An 18,513-nucleotide genomic window follows, 5' to 3' on the forward strand; every position below is an offset into this window, starting at 1 on the left:
CTGGGAGCCACTCGCCCAGAAGTATGAGGAGTGGAAGCAGTGAGGATCCTGCAAGGCTAGTCATACAGCACCACAGGTTCTGTAATCCTCTCCTACCCTTAGACAAGAAGAGGCCCAGCTGGAGCAATCACTGAGAAGCATTAGATGGAGATCGACTCACAAGCAGCCACCTAAGACTGAAAGGAAATAAGAGTAAAAGTGAAGCATCAAAGACATGCTCCAGCAAGCGCCAAGGAGGAGGCAGCCTAAGGATAAATTTTTGGACACAGATCAAGCGGATGAGGTGAGGGCTCCCTCACGAATGCAGGGGGGAAAGATCACCAAAGGTTTTTGTGAAAGAAAACAGACACTATGGAAAGCTCATAGAAGTCTAACACATGTTTAATAGAATAATGGTTAGCAAGCATCGAAATGTGTAATTTGCAATGCCAATGGACCAGTGCATCGCCATCTGATCAATTGGAGCACATAATGTTAAATGCCACACATTTTCACACTACTTTTATGTAATTTTTCTCAATGCAGTAAAAAGAGGAAAAAACTCACAGTTAGATTGAAATTCAAGATAGACATAACAAGCAAGAGCCTAGTTCTTATTGTGGGAAGAATCCAAAAAGGCTTTAAGGAAAAGTTGCAATATGTGCAGTAGAAAAGCTAACTTCACTAAATCTGCAGTTATCACGAGGACACACTTTTTTAAACAGTCAGACTAAATGTACAATGTACAGCACTGACTTGTAAGATGGCAGTATATTGAAAAAGGATGTCTATAATGCAAAGTTTTTAGTTAGTGCTGTCAATCAATCAATCAGTATTTATTAAGCATGACTACTCACCCGCTAGGCTCTCAAGGCACTGTGGAGGGGCTGCAGGTCCTACTGTGCATTGAGATTCAATCAAAGAGTCAGGCCTTGAGATCCTTCCTGAACTCGGTTAGCGATTGGGATAGCCTGAGGTGGAGAGGCAGAGTGTTCCAAGTCTTGGCAGCAAAGTAGTAGAAGGATCTTTTTCCGATCCTGATCTTGTAAATCCAAACAACGGATGTGAGGGCCAGTTCGGCAGAGTGGAGGTGTTTGGTGGGTGTGTGAAATGAGAAGTGGTGGTTCAGGTATGCTGGTCCAGCATTGTGAAGGGCTTTGTAGGCATATGTGAGGATCTTGAACGTGACTCTTTTGTTGACGGGGAGCCAGTGGAGTTCTAGCAGTTGTTCAGAGATGTGATTGCGGCGTTGGATGTTAAGGACCAGTCTGGCTTCTACATTTTGAATGTTCTGTAGTTTCCTGAGGAGTTTCTGAGTGATGCCTGTATATAGTGCATTGCTATATTCTGCTGCTGATGAGGGCATGGGTGACCTCAGTGGGGATCCATCTGAAGGTCTTTCAGAGCAGGTGCAGAGTTCAAAAGCATGATGAGGAGATGGCGTTGATCTGGCAGTTCATCATGAGCGTGGAGTTCAGTATGATGTGGAGGTTTTGCACGTGGTCTTTGGTTGTGTGTGTGGGGGGGGTTCCTAATGTGACAGGCCAAAAGGGGTCTTCCCAGGCAGTGGTGTTGGGCCTCAGGATAAGGACTTTGGTCTTGTCCGAGTTGAGCTTGAGGCAGCTGTCTCTAATCTAAGAAGCAACTGCCTTCATCCTGCCTTGGAAGTTGTTTCTGGCGATTGAGGGTTCGTTAGTGAGGGTGAGGAGCAGCTAGGTGTTGTCAGCATAGGAGATTATGTTAAGTCCATGGTTCCTGTCAATGGCTGTGAGCGGGGCCATGTGCACATTGAAGAGGGTGGGGCTCAGGGAAAGCCTTGGAGGACTCCATAGCCGATCTCTGTGGGTTCTGAGAGGAATGGTGGAACTCTGACTCGCTGTCTTCTACCAGTGAGCAATGAGTAGATCCAGTCCAAGGCTTTGTCGCAGATGCTGGTGTCCTGGAGTTTCATGCTTAGGGTGCAGTGGGAGATAGTGTCAAAGGTGGCCAAGAAGTCCGAAAGGATGAGGACTGGTGTTTCTCCCCGGTCGAGGAAGGAGCGGTTGTCATCGGTGGCAGCTAGGAGGGTGGTCTTTGTGCGATGGTTGCTTCGAAAACTGGATTGAGAGGAGTCCAGGACGTTTTTGGCTACGATTAACTCAGAGAGTTGGGAATTGATGGCCTTCTCGATGAGCTTGACTAGGTAGGGGAGCAGGGAGATGGGTCTGAAATCCTTGAGGTCTGTCGGGTCGGTGGATGGTTTCTTCATCAGGGGGTAGATCTTGACGTGTTTCCAGTCATTGGGGAAGGTGGCTGTTTTGATGCAGCAGTTGATGGTGCTGTATAATACTAGTGTGATGGAGGTGGTGGCTCTGTGGAAGATGTGGTATGGGCAGGGGTTTGAGGGTGCTCTGAAGTTAATTCTCTTTATGGTCTTGAAAGTGTAGTCCATGGTGTATGGGGTCCAGCTCAGTAGGATCTCTTGGGGGGCATCGTCATGTGTGGTGGTGGCAGGAGTGATGGGCGGGTGTTGGATGTCGAAGTTGTCATAGATCTGCTTGATCTTCTAGCGGAAGTAGTGCTGAGGTTGTTGCAGAGGTCTTGGGAGGGTGGGACTTCTGTGGTCTCGCTGTTGGCTTTATGCAAACTCCTTGACGATGGCAAAGACTTATTTTCTTTTGTGTTTAATGGTGTTGGTTTTGTCTTGGAGGGCGGTTTTCTTTGTGGTTTTGAGGAGAAGGTAGTGTGCGGAGATGGCTTTGAAGGCTGAATGGCCTTCCGGGATTTGGTTGTCCCTCCATCTCTTCTCAAGCCGTCTGGACTCGTGGAGGGCAGCAGTGAACCAGCTGGATTCTTGGAGTGTTTCTTGCTGGTTGCTTTCTTGAGGGGAGCCAGCGAATTGGACATTTGGAGATCCATCGGTGGAGGTTGCATGCTGCGGTGTTGGCGTCTGTAAATGTAGCGGTGTGGTTGTGCTGAGGGAGGTGGTGAGATGTCTTTTGGGTGATCTTGTTCCAGTTACAGGTGGGGTGCGGTGAGTGCAGAGGAGTACGGTGGGTCTGGTGAAAGCAAAATGCATTCAGTGGTGGTTGGTCCAGAGGATTTTGGAGATGTGTCTGTGAGTGATTTTTTCACTGGCAAGTAAGACGGTGTAGAGTGTATGTATTGCTGCGTGGGTCGGAGAGGTGACGAGCTGCTTGAGTCCGATGTTAGCGAGGTTCTTCAGGAGGAATACGCTGTTCTGGTCATTGGGGTTGTCCAGGTGAAAGTTGAAGTCACCAAGTAGGATGTAATCGGTAGATGCGAGTGCATGGGGTGCGATGAAATCGATGATGGTGTCGGTGAAGGGCAGGCAGGGGCCAGGAGGTTTGAAGATGAGGGTGGCACGGAGGGTGGTGTTAGGGTTGTTCTGGACCTGGAAGTGGATATGTTTGATGGTTGTTATAGGGTTGTCTAAGTGAGTGGTGAGGCGGAGGGAGTTCTTGTGGACTGTGGGGATGCCTGCTTCTGGTCGGTCAGTGCAGTCCTTGTGGGTGATCTTGTAACTGTCAGAGATGACGGTGCCGATGTCTGAGCCCAAGCTGGGGTTTGTCCAGGTTTCTGTGAGGAAAGAAATGTCGGGGGAGACGGAGTCGAGGAGGTTTCAGATTTTTGGGGTGTGTTTGTGGAGGGAGCATGTGTTGAGGAGGATGCGGCTGAGCAGGTCGGGTGTGCAGTGGGTCGACCAGACGGTAGGAGGAGCTGGAGTGTGGAGGTGGGTGAGTGTGCAGCTGTAGTTTCGGTATGAGAAGGGTCTTAAGGTGTCCTTCAGCGACGCAATGTGGTAGGTCGCGTGGCATCCTGTGTTGAGAGCAAGGAGGGGGCTGGTGTTGTATTGGAGGAAGGTTTGAGAACCAGGGTCCTTGGCACAGTTCAGGAGCGGAAGGGCGCACACGGGCTTGCCTTTGGTGTGCTATTGGCCACCATTAAATTGTGTCTGGGAGGTGGAAAGCAGGAGGCAGGAAACGCGGCGCTGCAAGGAGATGGGGCAGCGGGGGCAAGCAGTGGCTGGGGCACAGCACAAAAGAAGAGAGTGAAAAAGTGAAGAAAAAGTGGAAAAAGTAATAAAACAGTTGAGTAAAAAAGTGCGGAGCTGAGGGGAAAAAGAAGCAAATGCAGAAAGCACAAGGACAGAAGGCAGACCTGCAGCAGAGAAAAGATGCTCCCCATTACCCCACCAGGGATGATGTGCAGACAGGAGCCTGCGGGTGGAGGAGGGCCTTGAACACCAACCAGAAAGAGTCAGTGGACCTGAATGTGGCAGCAGCTACTAGGCAGAGCTGCACAGGAAGAGGAGCAGTTCAATGACTGCTTTAAGCAGGTACAAAAACAAATCCATATATGTCTTTACTTGCAGCTATCCATATATAAAAAAAATTATGTCATCATTTTCTTGAAGCATTCAAAGGAGGAAATTCCAGGGATTAAAATAGAGCTGTAAAAAGATATACAGGAAGTACACTGAGAAACATCTGAAGTTGAAGGAAGATTGAACATCTTAGATAAGAATGTGGAGAACCGAACCAAGAAGGGTAAAATGCTTAGGGCATGCGCATTGGCCCAGGAAGAACAATACATAATATTTCACGATAAATGTGAAGACCTAGAAAAGTACTAGAGATAGAAAAACGTTTGCATTCAGTGGGACCCTTGCACAAGCCAAAACAGTGATATTACCAGATATGCTGTTACTAGTAATACTTGTGGAACCAGATGACCCACCTCTGGACATTGACAGAGCATTCAGGGTGCCCCCTGTGAATCCTGGAAGGAGCAGACCACTGAATGTGGCTGTGAGGGTACACTATTACAGCGACAATGCATAGTTCCTGAAAAATGCATGGTGTGCTGGATCATTTTTGGAATGACATTGCACACCTTCCAAGTTCTCTCTGCAGTGAACCTGGCTAAGCACATTGCTTTTCACTTAGTAACACAGCATCTATGTAGCAGGAATGTGGAATACAGGTGAGGCCTGCCTTTTAGGCTGCTCTTTACTTCAGAAGGAACACAACACACTATAGCTTCCCTGGAGGCAGCACAGACAATGCTGGGGCTACCTGGGAGCAAAGTACCTGGAGGGCCCAGATGCTGTGAGATACCTAGTCTACTGCCCTGCACCCCCAATGGAAAAATGTGAGAGGTCATAGAATCTCAATGAAATAAAGAGAGTTGACATCTTAGCAAGTAGAGGAGTAATTCAGCATTTGAATGGCAGAGGTAACAACTTGGAGTTTCCCTACCCCACTCTGAAGAGGCATGAATGTAGGTGAGATGTTGACTTATGCTGCTCATGATACGATCTACATGAATATTGGTGTTTGGGTGTGACTTATGCTGTTCATGATTTGATGTACATGAATATTGGCATTTGGGTGAGGTTTTTCATAGAAGGTGGATAGCAACACGAGCCACAAAAATTATTTGAGGGATCCCAATATAGTGAGTTCTTTCCTCATTATCTGACTGATATTACCAATGTGTCGGGCAAGGAATCCTGGAATGTTTTGGTCTTTAGGGAGTTACAGCTGCAGAAGGGGATACTGAGCATAAGTCAATTTCAAACTCCAATAGACATAGCACTAAATTATAATCTGAAAAACCCAACCCAAGTCACTAAGCACATTCTACAGACATTCTCCAATGGTAACAATAAACACAGTGTGCAGGGTCCCAATACCCCTGCCAAATGCTTAGCTGTTCTTAACAACTTGAACCCCAGTGGGGAGATGTGCCTCCTTCAGGAAATTCATCTACACAGATAAGATTGGCTCAGAATGAGTTTGAAATGGTTTCCGGTGCAGCACTTCTCTTTCGGCACACGCAAGAAGGCATGGGTGGCTAGCCGCTGTCCACTCAGGATATTGAGCTCTATCAAACATGTTGGGCTCCATCGAGAAGGTGGTGAGGGACTTATGAGACAGATTGATATGCTTAGTGCTGAAGGCAGGGGAAGGCTGCCTCACGCTGCCATCAATCTATACCCTAAGGAGCAACAGAAAACCTTTCTGAAAAGGCAATTATTAGAATACTAAGTGTTGCAGAGGGGAACACTATATTAGGTGGAGACCTCAAATAGGTAATGAAGCATGAAAAAGATAGAAGTAGAGGCAAAATAGATGACATTGCTTCACTTCCATAGCTTTTTCAAACACCGGTTATCTCAGATGGGGCTAGCAGACTCATGGGGAATTCTCATCCCAGCACCAATGACTACGTTGAATATCAAGCTTACTGTTAGCAGAGGTTTATAAGATTGCACATACTCAATTATAAAGTCTGGATTAAAGTAACAAAACATACATTTGAAATGATTCTTGCAAGTGGGTATAGTGCTCACATAGTATCCTTGCCCCCTGCCCCAATATAATGTATGTTGATTGGTGGCAGAAAGTTTACAATACCAAATGTTGACACATAGAAACCGAAGCACACGGCAGATCACTGTCCAACTAGTCACGCTGATCAGTCCCTCAAAGTAGATTTAAAGATGGAAGTTTTTTTATTAAGAATGAACCGTACACAGTTCCACACATCTTGATTAACAGCTCATGGCTTGAGCTTTGAAGGTCCCACAATTCTTGATTGACGCACAGTAGGTGTCAACAGAAAACTGGAAACATTTCTTCTACTTGAGAGGCCAAAAAGTGTTGCTTAGACTCTATGTCTGTTTAAGAAGACTAAAGATTATCCTGAAGTCAAACGGTAGCTTTCCTAATTTTGATGAGGGCATGAATTAAGTAGTTGCTTGTGGAGACTTGAGGAACTTTACTCGATTTCCCAGTAGATCACGAATACCTCAGCCAAGGGCTTATCATGGCCCTATTGATAACATTATATTGAAATAACAACCGACCAGGAAGTGCTATGCATTGTTCATCAAACACGTTACTACTTCAGCTTCACTTTGTACTCCTATGCAAGGATAGATCATATATTATTAGGAGAAAGTTTAAATGCACATATAAAAAGCTTGGACATAGGACAGATCTCGATGGTCCAATCTCACTGGAGCTCTCCTGGGATATTTCACAGCCTAGATGGAGGGCCTGGAGTTTAAGTGATAATTGATTGTCTCAGGGATAAAATACATGGAGAAGACATAAAACAAACAGCTAAGAACTTTATGATTGACAAAGATGATGTGAGATGCCAATTGTTACTCTATGGGACACTCTTAAACTTGCCCTTGGAGAGAATTTATAGCCACGATCTCTAGGATTTATAAAGTTAACAGCAGAGAAAAGTGCTAGTCTGGAACTGCTGCTCGCTTTAGAACAGACTTGTGCTAAGGGGGGCCAAGCTGGGCAGTTCCTACTGCTCAATTTCATTACTGATTATTGATGACAACTTTTCACTAGCATTCTAGCTAATAGATTTACCCCACTGACACCCACTTTCGGTGGATGAAGACCTTTCAGGATTTGTAACAGGGCGACAATGGGGACAACACAAAGCCATTCCTATACATAGAAGGAATATACAGAGGACAAGGAAAACAGTGATCCTCCTTTCCTAGATGCCAATTCGATGCTTGATCCCTTGAACTTGGCATAAAGGAGGTTGATTTTGTAGGGATAGGGGCTAGATCCTAATTTTAAGAGATGGACACTGCCAAGCCGTCAAAGTCCCAGATCAAAGAGTTGGTTTAATGGGCTGATCTCACTCCCCTTCTGTATAGTTCTCTTGGTAAAGAAAAACAAGCTATCATTGCTATCTTGCAAAATACTCTGGACCATATTTACAATATTTTGATGCTCAACGGTCAGCAAGCCTTCTTGCTGTACTGCTGTGTGTCAAAATGAAAGGGCAGGAATGCGCTATATCTACAAGATATGGCACATTCTTTTCCTTCTCCCCTTCGCTGGCGCACAGACAGCAGCCGCGCACCAGAACAGACACCCATGCGTCATTTTGCAAAGGTGCCTGCACTGAGGGGTTGATTGTTTATGTGCAGGGAGGGACACCATTAAAGGCATTTTCCTCGTTCCATGCATGCTGAAGAATGCAGCACGCATGCAAAGAGGAAAAAACGAGGAGAAATAGCATTATTTCTCTTCATTGCACCTCCTTACGCCTCCCCTGGGGAGGCATAGGATTCTGACGCATTCCCAGATTTTTCAAAATGGTGTAAATCTGGGAATACCTCAAGTTCCATGGATGTTGCATGGGAACACTCACAGCAAAACCCATGGAACACCCCTTTCATGCAGAGTTATGCGTGAAAGGGAAACAAATTTACAATTCCACGAAAAGTTATACAGGGTGACTTTACATGGCCTTGTAAATATGGGGGTGCCCATTGAGCTGCCAGAAGGTCAATAAAAGTGATGCACTGGCAGTGCAATGGGCTTGTAAATAAGCCCCTCTATCTTTACTAAACCATCAGAAATGTTTGGGTGTGATAGATTTCCCTAGATGGTGGCCATACCTGGAACCAAATCCCAACCTTACCCTAATCGCCCGAAACAGGTCATTTTTTTGGCAGGAAATGTTGATGTCTCAGCATAGCATTTTGGGGTCCTTCATGTCGGTGGTGCTATACCCAGCCACACAAGTAGGGTACTATGTTTATCATGAAAGGTGTGGGAATATTGGTTGGTTGGAATTTTGTGGCTATCCACAAATTCTGGAAGTTTCTGTCTCAGAAATGTGAGGAAATTGTGTGATTTTAGAAAACTTTTGAGATTTGCAGGTCATTGTGGGTAAGAAAGGTTCATGTGCTCCATGTAGGTCAGACCACCCTGAACTCTAATGGGTATCTAATTTACAGAAATGTGTGTTGGATGGTAGCCAAGTCAGGGCCTCAATTCCTCCGCTAACCCAATTGCCAACACAGGTTATCTTTTTTAGCAGGAAATGCTGATATCTTCAGTTCGCGTTTTGGGAGCAAGACCCAGCTACACAAGTGAGGATGGCTTTAATTGAAAGAAGTGGGGAAATGCTGGGTTAGAGGAATTTTCAGGATCTCTATAGCTTCCAGACATTTTCATCTAAGAAAGCAATATATGTGATTTTGGTAAAAGTTTGACGTGGGTAGGGTACAAAAAGGTTGATGGATCCATGCAAGTCAGATCACCCTGGACTCGAGTGGGTGTCTAGTTTTCAGAAATGTCATTGATGGATAGGTTACTTTTTTCCCACCAAACCAGAGCCCGAATTCCGTAACTACCCTAATCACTGAAAAAGGTAAATTGTTTTTTGGTGGCAAATTATAATTTGTCAACAGTTGGTTTTGGGGGTCCTTTGTTCTTGCAGGTGCTAGGACCAGCCACAGAAGTAGGGTACTGTTTTTATTGAAGATACACAGGAGCACAGAAAAGGATAACATTTGTTATTACCTCTTGAATTTCTCTCTGTTATTGACTTCCATATGTAAGTACGTGTGCAAGAAAGCACAATTTGCAAAATGTCCTCTGAATTCACATGATAGTATGGGGAACACCAAATTTAGAGCTGTAAAAAAAGCCCCTATTTCTAAAATCAGCATTTACAAAGGGATATCTCCTCCAGAACATCACTTTTAGGCAGTGCTTAATTGGAGCCGGTGGTTTCTGGTGCTCAGCACTGGCACTTAATTGGTTTACGGTGCTCGGGTCCGACACTTAATTGTCAACACAGCAATTTAGAGATGAGCAGGACAACGGTTGTTTATGAACACAAGTTGCATAAAATATTACAAATACCTGGCCTCCCCAGCCATTCCTTTAGCTTGGGGACCTGGAAAAATCTGAACTGTCACACTTGCAGGAGAGAAAAATGGTTAGTAGTGATAGGGCAGGGTTCCTCTTTACCAATTTACTCCGTAACCCTTGGTCAATGAACCTTTGCTACCTGCTGAGAAGTGTAGAGAGGAGAAATACCCAATTACGGTAACTTAACAACTTTAACGAAAAATGGCTCTGAAAAATCACAGACTGCGAATTCCAATTGAGTGGGTTTATTATAAGGCCAAAAATAACTGGACATACAGACACCTCAAAACGAGGTTGTAGAACTACATTCGAACTAATACAAATCTGAATCTACTGGCAAGATTTAACCACTCGAGAATAAAATAAATAGGAAATTCCAGAACCAAAACTCAGGCAATGATTGCCCCCGCGTCAAGATCAGTCTTCATTTGGGATTAGGAAGTGAAAAGCATTAGTCTACCCCTACACTATTCCTACCGTGACATCCCCAGGCAAGATCAGGAAAAGGTGTCAGATCGTAAAGACTTCCTAAGAAGTACACTCACGTTAGATGGGTCAAGTAGCCAAAGCTATGAGCTCGTTCTAGGATGTTCCTTCCCGCTCCATTGATCTCCTCACCTCCTCTCGTGACTCAAACACCGGAACACTGTCCCTAATTCAAAACGCAAAACACAAAACATGCCAACTGCTTGCATCTGGATAACCTCATCCCGCTGGGCACTTCTCGTAGGTGATTTTCCATTTAGTTTAGAAACTCCCAGCTCCTGGCTCGATGACCTTGATTCCCAGACCTTCTTTACTGAGAGAGAACACCAACTCCCAATTATCAGCATTCTTGCATAAAAGTATCTTCTCCTTGCCGAGCCTAACTCTTAAAACAAAAGGTGTTATTCTAACTAACAAAAACGACTTTCTCCAACAGCATCCAAATGTGAGAACAGAACAAATCCAACATACACATGAAATTAATCTTTTCACCCCACTATGAGAGCGGTCAGGGAGAATACATTTCAGGCCCACAGAAATCGGCCGACATAAGAATGAAACACATAGGCCCTACGCAAATACATATAAATGAACGTATACTTATGCATCACTAAATCCTCATGTCTCTTTCAGTTGTTGTTTTGGAACTGCCATCACCAGTGATGACAGAGGCAAAGCTACAATGGCCTCCTGGTCAGGGCCCCTGCACTTATTATTGTACAAATTAAGCACTGCTTTTAGTGATGTTCTAGTGGCGATATCCTCTTCTCCTTATTTACAAAGCAGTGTTAAGCCACTACATGTGGCTTCATTTCTCCTTGTAAATAAGGCCCCTTTTCATGCTTCACTTAGTGTGAAAGGGTCATGCAGTGGCTGTTGCAGTGGGTGTTCCGCTGCAACACCCATTGCTTTTTGATGCTGCCCCATATTTACAAGGATAGGACAGTGCCAAAAACTAAGGCCAGGTAAAACCGGGTCTAAGAATGGCGATACGAGGAGAAATTATTAATTTCTCCTCATATTTTGATCTTCCTGTGTACTGTATTCTGCAGCACACATAGAAACAGCAAATCACCCTTCAAGATTGTTTATGTGCAGGGGGCATGGCCAAGATGGTGGCGAGTGCGGACGCACTTCACTAAGCTCCGCGCGCGGCCTGTCAACAATATCCTGCAAACACTTGTAATGAACCATTTCTTTGGGGTCTGCAGGGGTGGTGCATACTTCCCACACGTATGCTGCCCCCCCCGAAGTTGGGGCGAAGGTGAAGCACCTGGGGCGTTGCTGGCACAGCACTGAGTCTATTGGCGGCTGCGGCTCTCGGCTGTGCTAGTGCCGTCCGATGACATCAGAGGACACAGGCGGCAGAAATTACCACCAGCTCCGGAGCCAGAAGGGGCAGGCAGCTGTTCCTCTCATCCCCTGACACTGGGAACGGAGACCAGCGGCAAGCGCCGGCATGACGCACGCCCCCCCAGTGGTGAGAGACCTGTGATCCCTGGCCTCCTGGCCCCGCTGCTATAATCCGGCCTGCAGGTGATCGGGCCTGAGCCCGCTGCAGTTAGTCTTGCCTCCCCCTCCGGGGCCCTGGGGATTGCAACACAGTCAGCCTTGATTTAGGCGGTTTCACCTGGAGACTCTTCCCTCCGCCCCTTCCAGGGGCTGGCAACAGTCCAAGAAACAGCGTGGCGGGCGTCGAGAGGCCAGTAACTCTCTGATCCGCACAGCGCCTCGCTGGAGGGCCCGGCCACGATGCTGAGCACTCCCCCCAACACCCCTCCTCCCCCCACTGCCTGGAGTTTTGCTCACACCTGAGGCCTCGAGGTCTGTATTGCTACCCGGAATGGAATCAAATTGGCAGACAGTGGTCAGAATACTGCAGCAGAGCGAATCCCGCACAGAGACGCCTCAGGGGCCCCCTGTATTGCTGCTGCTGACCTCGATGTCAACATTGGGATACTAAAAGACAGCGGAGGAGGCGTCCGCAGGTGTAGGCAGGAAATTGTGTCCTGGGGGCATGTGGCAAACCAATCCTGCCACACTTATTTTGAATGCACCCTGGGTGGCCTGGCTTTCCCCACTGTGTGAGGGCCCACAAAACCTTGCAATGCGGAACGGTCATCGGTGTGGCAGGGGTACTGGAATTGCACCCCTCCCCACGGAGCCTGCAGCACCGCAGTTGCTTTCCCTCCTCACCATCGGAGGCCACTGGAGTAGGGGAGTTGCATCACTGGGCACACGGTGAGCAACGGGGCCATAGTGATGGAAAGCTATCCCGCATGGGGTGCTGCTGGAGGGACCCGGGGCAGCTCGCGGGGGGCTGCTGCACTGGACGTGCCCTATACCCATATTATCTGAGGAACTACCCAGTGCCCACTGCTCCATGGGGTAGCCACAAATGGAAAAATCGCAACCCCCCCAGGCTCACACATCGACACTTGCAACGGACTGAGGAAACGCCGCACAGCTCGGAGACCTTAATGAGAGCGCCCCACCAGATCAATCGCACAGGTTTGATGAACTCATGGCAACGATACGCTAGGTCCCAAAATAGACACACTATGCCTCAATATGGGCTTTCTAAGGGAGGACCAGAAGAAACTTAAGGCCAGAGTGGAAGAGTCGGAATCGGTCCTGGCGGCTCTGCACCCCACTGTGTCCACAACCACCGACCAACTCAAGTACCTGCAACAAGAAGTGGAATACCTGGCGAATCGGCTGGAAGACCAGGAAAGTCGGTCACGCAGGAACAATATCTGTGTCGTGGGGCTGCCGGAGTGCATAGAAAGACCAGCCATAGACGTATATATGGAAACCGGAATCACCAAGGAAATCCTCAAGGGTAGGGTCTCAAAATTATTTTCCATAGAAAGGGCGCACAGGGTACCGGGTGGTCCTCCACGTCTAGGTAACCTGCCACGCCACGACCAGTGGTGGCACGATTATTCAACTACCGGGACAGAGATCATATCCTCCAGGTGACCAGAGCCAAGGGCCCCTGGCAGGTAGAGAACGCAACAGTGCATATCTACCCGGACAACACACTGGCTGTCCAGCACCGGAGAGCCTCCTACATGGAGTTGTAGCGGTGCCTGAGGGAACATCAGATACAGTATGCGCTGCAATATCCAGCCAAACTGCGTATTCACCACAAGGAGTCCAACATATTTTGCTCCTCCCCAGAGGAAGCCTGGTTCTGGATAAACCAAAATGGACTTGCACACCCTCCATCCACTAAGCAGTCAGAACTGCGTCCGCCTTGGCAATCAGCGGGCTCGCTCAGGGGCCGTAAGAGGAACAAGATACAAGGGCCCACCGAAACACAGGTGGCAGAGGAGAGGGCACAGGCTATAAAGTCGGTGGAACACCTTAGCGACCCCACAGCACAGTCCAGATCTCAGTCAGAATCCAACGATGGTCATAACCTCCAGTTACCCCTAACTGACTCTAAAAGTGCATAGCTGCAGGGAGGAGGTCCGGAGATGACCCCGCAAATGGCGAACGAGATGGGGTGAAACTCAGCAGAATGCAATGTCCTGTGGCAGCGGACCTACATCCAAGTATTAATGAACAAGTGGGTCTGGGAGACTCCCTGAGTATTATTTTGCTGTGTATACACAATTGATGGTCGGACGACCAGTCACAACTGGGGGGATGGGGTGATTCATATTATTTCTTTCGCCTCAAACACCGGGGGCTAAATCATGAGGTTTCCTAATGTTGATCATAAATTGCAGCCAAGGGTATGCTCTAGGCAGATTACGGTTGCGCCCCAGAAGTCGTTACATAGCTGAGATAGCAATTGTATTATGAGAAGTTTAAAAGCATATCAGTGCATGAGGCCAATTGCCCCTTGGCAAGCCGGCCTTGGGTGGGGAGTTGCGGGAATGTAATTATTAGTTAATGTGATCTCTATCCCCAACTATGCAGAGCAGGGGTTGCAATTTAACAATATGATGCACAGTGGGGCGGGTTCAGAGGGGCTGGGGGGCTGGCCAGGGGGTGGTATGCTAAGATGTACTCACAGTATCTTGTCTGCAGGACTTCAATGACTAATAATGAATATACACTTTTAACCTGGAACATACGAGGGCAAAGCAGGGTGTGTTAAAAGACATAACATATACCAATACTTGCCGTACCTTTAAGTATCTGGGCATGCAAATCTACCACTCTAGTGCAGACATCGTAGATGTGAACTTGCGCAAGGCGACATCCAGAGAACGTGCAACACTACTGTTCTGGCGTGGTCTCCCCCGTCCCTTATGGGAAGAGTGGCCATCGCCAAGATGCTGCTTCTACCGAGGCTTCTCTACTTCTTTACCGCTCTCCCTCACAGGCTGCCTCGGATTATATTCAAGGAACTGGAGATGCTTCTGGTGGTGCTTATATGGGGGAATTCCAGGTCCCGAGTGGCACTCTGTAAACTGTATCTGCAGCTTACTGCCGGGGGATATGGGGCACCTAACTAAGAATATTATTATCCTGCTGCACAATTTCAGTGGCCAATGAGATGGCTGGAGGGTGCTCAGGTAACGGAGATGTCTAGCTGGGCAGTGCCCTTAAGAACCACAGCTGTAATAGAATGGCTGTGGGGTGCTACCACTCCGATGCAGAAAAAGCAAGGCAACCTGCTAATGACGGCAGCCAGACGTAGCTGGCTAAGATATGTGATGCCTAAAACACAGGCACAGCCATATGCACCTATGTTATTGCTCAAGTTGCTGTCATTTAGTTGTCATGATCACCCGGGATTGTAGACATGGGTGGAGGTAGGTTTGGACATCTGGGGCAATTTATTTGTGGATGCACAGCTGCAGAGCCTGGAACGGCTGGTGGAGGACTTCAGTATCCCACAGGGCACTTTCATGCTTTATGCGCTACTGGTGAGGCAAAGCTGCCAAACATGGGGAATATCGAGACCGAACTGGAAACTTTGCAGGTACTGCACACCTTGCTGACACATGGAAAAAACAGACAAGCGGTGTCAGCAATATATAACTCTTTAAGACCTGGTCCAAGCCCTTTACTGATAAAACTCCGCGAGTATTGGGACTCCAATTTATCAACCACCATGAGTGATAAGCAGTGGGCGCAGACTATAGGGTATCCCAAATGTGTATCCGTGAACGCCAGACTGAAATATACGCAGTTTAATTCTCTGCATCACTCAAACTTAACACCACACAGCCTCTCCCACATGTTTCCTATGTCGGCCGACATATGCCCTCGTTGCTCAGATACTGATGCAGAGTTCCTCCACATGGTATGGGCATGCCCCTGCCTTGGGCCTACTGGATCGAGATTGCAACGATGCTAGGGGAAGCGACTGACACTATAATTCCAGTGCAAGCCCTACATTTCCTTCTGAGTGCCATCAAGTGCACTACAGCATGAAAAAATCCTAATAAATTCTTAGACCTGGCTTTGTTATTAGCAAAATGGAGAACTGCCATGTCTTGGAAATCGAGCGCGGCTCCCAGCATATGCATCTGGTTACTGGATCTCCGCAGGGCCCTGGTGGCGGAACATCCCGTGATCCCCCACAGACCAACCCCATGCAGTGGCAGGAGTACTTGTTATTTGTGGAAGGTAAATTGAAAGCACATAGTTCCTCCCAGGGATAAGTGCCCCCCCTCCCATGTGGGACAGCATCGACACCATATCAAAATACTCTGGCGTGTAAGGAGGACGCTTGTCAAGGTGAGGTCTGGCTACGCTGGCCGCGGTCCCCACCTCTCGCGACCAAGAGAGGTGCACTAGGTGTGGCATCCTTTCCCCCTCCCTTTTCCCTCTCTCTTCCCCCCTCGTCCTTTTCCTTCTCTTCGCTGCTCCTGCTGTCCTATGAAAAGTACACAAACAAGCAGCCACCCTAGCTAATACCGGTCTTAAATCACATAGTACATATGGGCTATTGAGATCACACTGTTTGAATTGTTGTGTTTATAGTGAATCGTTGGATGTTGAAAAACAGAGGTAAAATGAAGTAGGTTTTTATTTTCATTTTGTGGTTTGAAAAGTGGTCAAGATATGTAGACGTGTACAAAAGATTTGTTATGGTTTTCTTTATTCTACTGACCCCAACTTCCAGAGTGGCCTGGTTCCCCACCAAGCGTCAAATGTGTAAATGTCACTGTACTGTTTTTCGCATAAATAAAGCTGCCAGATTGTATTTTCTATAACCTGTGAAACACCAATAAAGACGATTTAAAAAACAAAAAGATTGTTTATGTGTAGGAAGGTCTTTCTTCCTGCACATAAACAATTGCCCCTGCAGTACAGGCACCGTTGCAATATGGCACACGGGTGCCTGCGCTGGCTCTGGGCAGCTTTTTTAGTGACAGAGCTTGGGGAAACACAGGGCGCTCCAAAAATGCACAAACTGTGATGAAAATAGTTTTTTTAGAACTCTGCTTTTTGCTGAAAGCTGAAATGTTTCTGATCTTAACATTAAATACCTTTTGTTGCTCTCTTTTTGAAAAAAAAATGTGTTTGCGTGAGTGTTGGGTCACTTTTTGGTGCAGCCCTGACACAAAATCTATTTTGATATATACAAAGCCACACAAATCCCAATTTGCATGGCTTTGTATGACTTTGTCAAACAAAAACAAAGCCAGGTAGTGCAAAGCTGTAGTTTTAATGACCTTACATTTGGGAGATGTTTCATGGTTGGACCATGAATGTTCCATTCATTTACCAATTTATTCTGATGCAAACCCATATTTGCTAAAGTCATTGAACATTAGTTTGCACCAAAATTTAAAATAAAATAATAAAATGTAAAGGTAATGAGATGATAGTGAGATGAAGCAGGGTGAGAAAGGATGATTAGGATGGATACGAAGATGAAGAAGAGAAAAGAGGAGGAAAGAAGGAAGAGGGCAGTGCAGAAAAAGCCAGAATGAATGAATATGCATATGAGTAGAGGGTGGAAGGAGAAAGTGTAGTGGAGGAAATCATAATGACTTGCAGACAAAAACTGAAGAAGAGATCAATATGTTGGAGAAGGAGGCAGATTGAGTGGGAGAGTAAGAAAGTAGACCAGTGGTGACATAGCTAAAGAAGACTAAAAAGAGGCACAATGGAAAGAGGGTGAGAAGGGAGAAATGGTGAAAGGAATGAGGTGTCTAGAGAGAGAGGCTGAAAAGGATAAATAGAAAAAAGAAAAGTAAAATTAAGCATAGAAGGAAGAAAAGGGTGAAGAGGCAGAAGAGATAAGAATAAAAAGAAATGAGAGCTGGGATTAAAGACGGATATGCACCCAACTGCCAGCATGTGATTATGGAATGATATCGTCTTGTTAAAGTCCTGGCCCATTTACACATTTTCTTTCCAGAGGGGAAAGGTCTTTTTAGTAGAGAGATCAGTAAAAGGAATAAAATCGCTGGTCATCATTTCAATACAGTGCAGCCAATGTCGCCACACATTAATCCACTTGACTCCTTTATACGAGTTCAGAAAATGTAATTATAAGTTCAGAAACAAATCAATTTAAATCAACCCTGAGTAAAATCACATAAAAGTACAAACAGATCACAGTAAGTCCAAATCTCCTTAAGAGATGTATCCTATATAGCACAAAACAAATGACTAACTCTAAGGAAATGACACAGATAATCAGAACAAAGAAATGAAGGTTGAATTGCATTAGAGGATTCTCTTTAAGGAGCATGAGTAACCTAACTTTCTCCACACTACTTAATAAGGACAACCCTAAGCTAAAGCATTAAGTAAAGACATGATCGAAAAAAGAAAGGAGAAACGTGTCATCCATCAGAGTCTTCAGTATAAAACAGTCTGATGATGGGTCAAGAAGCTTACAGTCACGCAAGCAGTAACATACGTCTGCTCCCTAAGGAAACCCAACATGGACTCTCTCCCTAACTAGACACAGCACATAATATCATCTGCCATCAATGTGACACTCTCATGTGGCTTCTCCTTGGAAATTTCTATAACTCTGGTACAACTGGATACTTTAGCACCTGTTCTCAGCCAGATAGCACATTATCTCTTCTCGTCCCTGGCCATTTCTTTCCCATGATAACTCCTCTCCTTGCATGTTGCCACGATTCCCTTGGTCGACTCCTCCTTCCCAGGCTCTGCTATCTACTTAAAAAATATATATATTTAACTTTATTGCATACTTGCAAACATTGACAGCAAAACAGCACAAAGAGATCAACAGCCCGTGCAATACATTACAGTACACATCTGAGTAATATAACATCCACTTAGCGAATAACGCTGGCCATCACCACCCCCACCTATCAAGTTATCAACCACCCATCATATCAATACTGGACTGCAATTAATATTGAGTCAGTTATAGCAT

This window comes from Triturus cristatus, chromosome 8 (genome assembly GCF_964204655.1).
Source record: "Triturus cristatus chromosome 8, aTriCri1.1, whole genome shotgun sequence".
NCBI lineage: Eukaryota > Metazoa > Chordata > Amphibia > Caudata > Salamandridae > Triturus > Triturus cristatus.